An 8,326-nucleotide genomic window follows, 5' to 3' on the forward strand; every position below is an offset into this window, starting at 1 on the left:
CTGATACTACGTATAAAATAGATAACTAATGAGAACCTACTCTATAGCACAGGGAACTCTACTCAATGCTCTGTGGTGACCTAAATGAGAAGGAAAACCAAAAAAGAGGGGATATATGTATATGTATAGCTGATTCACTTTGCTGTACAGTAGAAACTAACACAATATTGTAAAGCAACTATACTCCAATAGAAGTTAAAAAAAAAAAGAGGTTTTCCTAAGAGCCACTCGTAGAGAAGTGTGACCTTGGTCTGCCTTCCTTCTGTCCCCTGAGAGAAGAGAGATCTGATGTGGACATATGGATGGTACAACTCAGGCAGTCCATTTCTCCAGCTCTGACACTCCCACTCTAGCCCAAACTACCACCTTTTGTCAGTTTAGCTGCACCAGGTTTCCAACTGGTCTTCCCCACTTCTCCTTTGGTGCTGTTTGTTCTTAGTTCCTTTATTTTATGTTCTCATAATCAAAAGCCACCCTTCCTTTGAATCAGCACACTGGCAATTATATATTTGTGATTTTTTTTGTTGTTGTTGATGACCAGATTAACACTAGACTGTGAGCTCCATGAGGGCAAGGACAGTGTCTGGTTTCTGTTTACAATTATATCCTCAGGGCCTAGTAGACAGGATGCATTCAGGAAATGTGTGCCGAATAGATAAATAAATGAAAAGGTGTTACTGCTATTTCTTGCCTCAGGAATCATTTGTGGAATAAGTAAATGAGCAAAAGTTCTGGACACTCTGGCATTGCCACCACAAAGCCACCCCCACCTATCTTCCTGCACACCCCACCACCACCCTGCAACATACAAATTCATCTTCTAATATTCAAGTTAAGATTCTACGAGCACTTCCACAAGGCCATTTAATTCAGGAAGTCTGTTTTCATTTCCCTGGGAAAGGGGCCTCCTGTCCAAGAAACATTTCTGACAACATGAATTTAAAATTCCCAATCAGCCAGTGAAAGCTTGGGACAACAAAACACCTTTTCACATCTAATTTTTTACAAAGTCACTAGGATAAAGCCTGGGTATGTGAGAAAGGGATGTATCCAGGCAGAAAACTAGGGAATGAGATTGTGTGATTGCTGGGGTGGGAAAACGCCAGTCAAGGGGAATGAGAAAAAGACTGGGTTAAAGGTCATTTTGCCTACCCCTCCCACCCCTCCCACCCCCCACCACATGAGGCAAGTTTTCTTCACCAAAATGCAGGCACATACTACAGAATCAACTTTCCAACTGATTTTCTTTTTCCAATCTCCTTACCCAACCCCGATTCAAACGGGACAAGATGCACAGCCATCAGGAAGGAGCGAAGGTGTTGAGAACTGGGATAGTATACGTCCACAAAATAGTTCTAGGAGCCTGCCTGGGTTGTGCCCATGGGAACAGTACCCTTACTCCACCTCCATCATAACTTTAGCAACCAGTTTCTGATCAAGTCCCCAACAGCAGAGGCCAGGGACATGTGTGAGGAAGGGGAAGGAGATGCGGATTAGTGCTTTCCTTGTACCCATCCCACCCCAGTTCCCTCCGGTCTTCAGTTTCTACCTTTTAGTGTCCTCTTCCCCAAACAACTGTTGAGGACTAGGGGCCAGATCCCTCTTTCTAGGGCTGGAAAAGATGGCATTGTGCTACATCGGGGGAAATATGTGAGGAGGGGTGGTTGGCCCTAGGCCCTTAGAGATGAACACAGCCATTTCTCTCTCCCCTCCCACCATTCCTCCCACCCTGCCTGGGCAGACAACTGAGCCCCGAAGACTTCTAAGGACCATCCCTTTTCCTCTCTCACAGTTCCATCTTCTCCCCCTCCTCCAGCTGCCTCTCTAGAGGGCTCCCCTGCTCTCCAGTTCTCCTGGAGCCCCGCCTGCACTTGCACTCAACCATGACCACAGCCACATTGACTAGAATGGTGCCCGATACCTAGCCAAGGCAGAGCTGGGGCTCCACACTGCTCAGCACCGCCCCGCCAGCCGCCCAGGGCCACCACAAGTCATGCTACCCAGGTCAGCCACACACAAGTGCCACAGGTGGTCCAGCTTCCCAAAGGCCCATTGCAGGTCAGTCGCAGACCCAGGGGTTACTGGTCAGCAGCAGCAGCATGCCTGCTGTCCGGATGCCCGCCGCATCTTGAACTTGACATGCTGCAGCAGGTTGCCTACAATGGAAAGCAGGCCCAGCGCTTGCAGGGCTGCAAAGGCCTCAGCCTCCAGCTTGCTGATGTCGGTCCCAGCCAGAGAGCACCTCCAGGCTGGCGCCCCTGACTCACTGTGCCGGCTCCCAGCCAGCCCTGCCAGCACAGGTGGAAGAGGCCCCTGACTCCAGCAGTGCCCAGCTCAGCCCGGTTGTGTGGCTCAGGTCCAGCTGCCCCAAGTTCCCCAGGCCCCACAGGCTGCAGGGGTCCAGGGTAGCAAGCAGGTTGTGAGAGGTCTAGACAGAGCAGAGAGCACAGCGTGATGGAAAAGTCTGGGCACAGGTGAGCCAGCTGGTGTGGCTGAGGTCCAGATGCTCCAGGAAACCCAGGCCCCTCACCCAGGGCTCCACCAGCCAGATCCCATGGGACACTGTGAGAAAGCAGCGGCACCACAGTCCCCACAGGCCCTGGAAGGAGCCACTTGCCAGGTGGCTGAGACTATTGTGGCTCAGCTCCAAGAGCTAAACCGTCAGGGAGCCTGGGAGGGGGCTGAGCAGGTGGAGGCCCCCACAGTCCACACAATGCCCAAGGCTGGGTGGGTACATGGTGCTGGGCCCACTGCCACCAGACTCCAAGCAAGGCTGATGCCACCGGTGTGGCCATGGTCACTGTGAGGAAGGAGTGGCCACACCTGCCCCATGAGGGGCTGGAGTGAGGACGGCACCAGGCCGTCACGGATGCTGAGAACCTGCGCCACACTCCTCCACCCAGGAGCCTGGGGAAGCACGGTGATGCTAGGAAAGAAAAATAAACGCAAACACCATTCAGAGGTCTCACCATGTTGCCAGGTCCCCCAACATGGTCTCAAGGACACCTTCCCTCCATCTCCCAAGATTTTACCTGCTACCTAGGCTTCTGGCAAAAGCCATTTCAGCCTGATACCCCAGCAACCAGATTCCCCCAGCCCCAGACACCCCCCCCCCCTCCAATTCCATTATTCCTACTAGGATGAAAGGCAATCAAGGAAGACGGCCTTTTTAATCCTCTAGACCTTTTTTACTCACACTCCACACCCCACCTCACTTATTTCCCACACGATCGCAGGAGAAACGCTGCCTTCTCCTGCAAGAAGAGCTTCAGCTAGATCCTGGCCTAATCTGGCCACTGAGGTCAGGGCCTCAGGCGGAACCCCTGGGCACTCACATATATTCCTGGCACTACTTGCTGAGTGCACTCCCAGCCCAGGAATGCCAGAGGAAGCTCAGCTCTAGTTACCTGCTTTGCTGGCCTCCTGCCAGAGCCCCACCCCCCAAAGCAGGAGCAATCAGCTCTCAGGAAGCCATTACCCTGAGGGTGGAGATGGAGGACAGGTCGAGGAAATCTCCAAGGCCTTTTGGCCTTACATCCAGGGGAGCAGGACCCTGCCCTGCTTTTCTAAGAGCGGGTGTTCCCCCCTCCACCTCTTTCTCCCTTCTGGAGATCCAGGCCCTCTATTTCTTGTCAGGATGGCAGCTGGAGGCCCCTTGGAGCCCTCCCTCAAGTGAGGAAGCAGCCAGGTGTCTCTTCTTTCACTCCTACTTCCTGCCTAAGACATCTGGACGCAAAGGAAGGGAATGCTCGCGCTTGTTCTCACTAGGCCAAAGGTCAAAGTACTCCACTCTGGCCTTCCAGGAGTACCAGCATCTCCTTCTGAAACAGAGGGGTCTGGGGCCAGGGCACCCAGTGCTTCTGCCCTGCCCTGGGAGGCTAAACAAGTTACTTTCTCTCTAGGTTCCTGAGTGTGCTCACGAGCCCCACCCAGCAACTCTTAAAGAGAATAATAATGGCCGTATGGAAGAGATGGTTACCAAGGGCCAGGCATCTCATTAAAGGCTTCATTTAATTCTCAACTAAGACACTCATTCCACAGATGAGGGAACTGATGCTTGGCAAGGCAAGGTAAGTTGCCAAGTCATACTGCTAATTAGTGGCAGAGGTGAAATCTGACATGACTCAGGCTTTTTTGAATCCAGGCAAGCGCCTAGCCACTAAGCGACAGTGCCCCAAAGAGTGGGCCACTGTTTCCCATGCCAGCCAAACATCCCCCTAAGAAGTCAAGGTCACAGGTGAATAATACAGATGATGCCCAGAATGGTAAGAGCAGCTGAGCCACCACCAACCTGGGAAATTAGTCTCGGCTTGTGGTTGATCAGACTTGAGCCCCTTTGAATTAATTCAAGTCACCTGGTTCAAGCAAATTATACCGGAAGAGCTTGAGGAATCACTGTCAATAATCTTTGAGAAAACATTACACACAGAGGGTTGCCAGAGACTAGGACTCAGCACAAGTTCCAATTTTCAAAAGTCAGATAAGTGTAACAACAGTTAACAAAATTCAGAAAGGGCTCATGGAACAGGTAGTCTCTCATCAGTTACCGAAAACATGATGGCCACTAGGTGCCCACGTGAGTCTACCCAAACAAGTTTATTTCCCTTTTTGATAAGAGTTGTTAGGTGGCTATCACAGACAAACATCTGGATCTTATTAAAGTCTCTCATGATATCCCTTTAGATGATATGAAAAGACAGTTTATAAAAACTGGAACACAACATTGGGATGGATAACTAGTATATTAGATTACAGCACCAAAAATTTTTAAAAGCTCTTAAGAGGTTGGAATAGTTGGCTAAAAATAAGCCATTTCACTGGAGAAGACAAGACAGCTCCCAGTCATATCCGCCTGTTTAGCTACTTCAGTGACCCTCACTCAAGGACATAAAGAGCAAGGACTGGAGTGCAGGAGACCGGAGCTCTAGCCTCAGTTCTAGAGCTGCTGTGTGGAGGACCAAACGGTGAGGTACAGCTATCACATGTTCCTTCTCAAAGTAATGAGCTCCCCATCAATGGAAGTGTTCGAGTAGGGGCAGCCTGTCAAGGATGCTATAAGAGAGGATATTTAAACTGGGAGGCAGTTTAAATATCCATATAAGCTCCAAGATCGCTGGCATTTCTAAGTGCGAGGATACCTGTGCTGAGCTTCGGATACCACACCTGGGCCACCCCTGGAACCAGAAGCATCCTGTCTAGAAGCACACTGTTCACACACTGCCTTCTGGAGTTACGTGGCTGCATATCCTTCCCTTAGCCAGTGCATGTGAATGACGGCAAGACACTTTCATAAAGGTGAATCTGAACAAGAACTGAACTGTATTTGACAGCAGCATGCATTGTAGGGGTCAAGGGACCACCGCTATAATCACTCCCCCTTGCAAACATCCTCAGCTGAATTCCCTTCTCCCACCACAGTACAGACCTGATAAACCTCCCATCCTGCTTATACCCAACCATCCACCCTCTGTGTCTACACCAAGTCACTCAATATGACCCACACAGTGGCCACGCGGTTACACCCTAATGCATAAGCAAGCACCTCTGAAGAGCACTCAGCAATCTTAAGGTAGTTCCCTCACGTGTTTACTGAGCCACTGGCCACATACTCCTTCACCCTCATCTCCCTGCCAAATCTACAAACTCACGTGCAACGGTACTATCTTCTCCTTCCTTCCTCTTTATTATGGAGGAAGGGCCCCCTTCAATCAGAGGCCAAAACCCCTACTGTGGCCATGGTTCCTCATCCATTTCTCGGCATTCAGGACGAGGTCACAACTCCTAAAAGTCTAGCTCCAGCCCACTCCTCTCCTCTGAACTCCAAGCTCGTTATCCAGCTGCCCATTTGCCACCTGCTCTCCAGCTTTTCATGGGTGAGACAAAATAACAAAACAGAACCCCACTTTCCCACAAACCTCTTCCTCTCTCACTGTTCGCCATCCACTCAGATGTCATTCTTAGTTCCTCTTTCTCTGACCACCTTGCCCTCACATCCAATCTATCAGCAAGTCCAATCAGTCCTGCAATCATGTTTCTGCCACCACCATCTCTTGTCTGAACCACTGCAACAGGCTCTTAATGCCAACAGTCTTTCTGCTTCCACTGTTGCCGTCTAACATCAGCCTAAATGCCCTGACGGCTTAAAACCCTCTAACAGCTTCCCACTGTGTCAAGAACAGAGATTCCAGTCCCTACTACAATGGCTACAAGGCCCTGCATGATCTGGCTCCTGCCAATTTCTCCATCTTGCTCACTAGGCTTCAGCCTCCTATATTCTAGCAGTTCCTAAACATCCCTAAGCTCTTGTCAACCTCAACTTTAGCTCCTGCTGGTCCCTCTAACCAAGCACCCTTTGCTGGTACCTCGTTCTTCAGATTTCAGCGTAAATTACATCTCAGGAGCCATCCCAGAATATTCTCTTTAGAGCAGTACACGTACCTCCCTACAGTAAGCATAAGCAACTACTTTAAGCTAGGAGACAGACCAGAAAGGGGGCCAGATCAGAAAAAGCAGCCACCACTTTAGTCCCTCCACTAAAGACTAACTGCTGCAGTCAGCATCAGGATTAGCTGGGGGAAAGGGAAGAGAGGTTGGTTGAGAAGTCACTAGAGAATTGCCTTACCTTGCCAGTTCAGGAATTTAGTTTTTTAGTCTTTTCAACAAAACTGGAAATTTGGGAGGCCACAATCTGACCTACCTTGGTCCTAGCTGCCAAAGTCTGCTCTGGAGAAACCTGGGGGAAGGCCCTGGTGCTTTTCAAGCTGGAACCCGGTACACCCTCCTCCCCAGCTCCTCCCACGTTCTTTACTGGTCCCTCATCCTTTTTCCAAACTTGACTTCAAGCTTTCCTCAAAACTCAGTCAGCCTGGACCACTTTTCATCTTGGCTCAGGTAACTCATCCAGTTATTAAACTGATGACTTTCAAAACTCTACCTTCAGTCTTACCTTGATGGCTGGATGCTAGGGAATAATACATTATCCTTGCCTTAGGGCCTCAAAATTCCTCATCAGATCATTTAAGATAAACCCAAATAACTATAATGCAGGTTATACATGCCACATGGTATGAGTGATATAAACAAATTGTAGGAATCCCTTTCCATTTTCACTGTCAAAGATGGCTTCACAGGTGGCACTGAAGCAAGACATTGTAGGAAAAGACAGAGAAGATAAAATAGAACAGATTATTGAGGTTGGAAGTAATCTTAGAGATCACCTAGCCCCCATACCTTTTACATGTATCAATTCTAAGATGCCAACAGATTACAGAGTGCACTCTGTGGGCTGGGGATGAGGGAACTGGTGGGCAAGTTTCTTTTGACATGGTGAAGCACGTTGCATTTTCAGAAATGCAAGGGTCAGGGAGAAGGGTGTTAACATCTAGAGGATATGAAAGATGTCAATAATGTTTTGGGGGCTGGTAGATGGAAAATGTTTGCCTTGCTGTCTAATTTTCCTGTAACAAGCCATGTAAGGCTTTTATAATAAAGAAGAACAAACTCATTCTGAAACTTCATTACCCAGCAGCAGTCTATCACCAGTGGATGGCAGCCCAACAGCACCCCTTTTTCACCTGTAAAGTACTTCATGCCGTTACGTTAAACCCCTGAAGTCTAGGCAGTACATGACGATTTCACGTTTCTTAAAGGGGGACGGTCTGGCACCGGTGGCCTCCAGCAGGGATGGGAAAGCAAATCTGCCATGTAAACAATGACTATCCTCCAACCCAGATGACCAATCCCAGTTCCCAAACTCTTGTCCCCAGCCTGTCCCCACAACTCATCCCGTACAATGCAGCTTCTAAGCTTCTAGTATTACACATTCTCAGTATCCTCCACATCAGCAGGACAGTAGATTCTATTTCTGTGCATGACTGAAAGCCCTCTACATCTTCCTTTACCAGTATGTCTTATGGGAAAACAGATTTTTGACACACACATTCTTACCTTCAAAAATGTCAAGGAGGGCTTCCCTGGTGGCACGGCGGTTGGGAATCCGCCTGCCAATGCAGGGGACACGCGTTTGAGCCCTGGTCTGGGAGGATCCCACATGCCGCAGAGCAACTAAGCACGTGCACCACAGCTGCTGAGCCTGCGCTCTGGAGCCCGCGAGCCACAACTACTGAAGCCCGCACGCCTAGAGCCCGTGCTCCGCAACGGGAGGCCACCGCAATGAGAAGCCCGTGCACGGCAATGAGGCGTGGCCCCCGCTCGCCGCAGCTGGAGAGGGCCCACACCCAGCAACAAGGACCCAACTCAGCCAAAAATAAATAAATAAAATTATTTTTTTTTAAATGTCAAGGAGGCTTTACCGTGAATCAGTGGT

Source organism: Eschrichtius robustus, chromosome 20, assembly GCF_028021215.1.
Source record: "Eschrichtius robustus isolate mEscRob2 chromosome 20, mEscRob2.pri, whole genome shotgun sequence".
NCBI classification, from domain to species: domain Eukaryota; kingdom Metazoa; phylum Chordata; class Mammalia; order Artiodactyla; family Eschrichtiidae; genus Eschrichtius; species Eschrichtius robustus.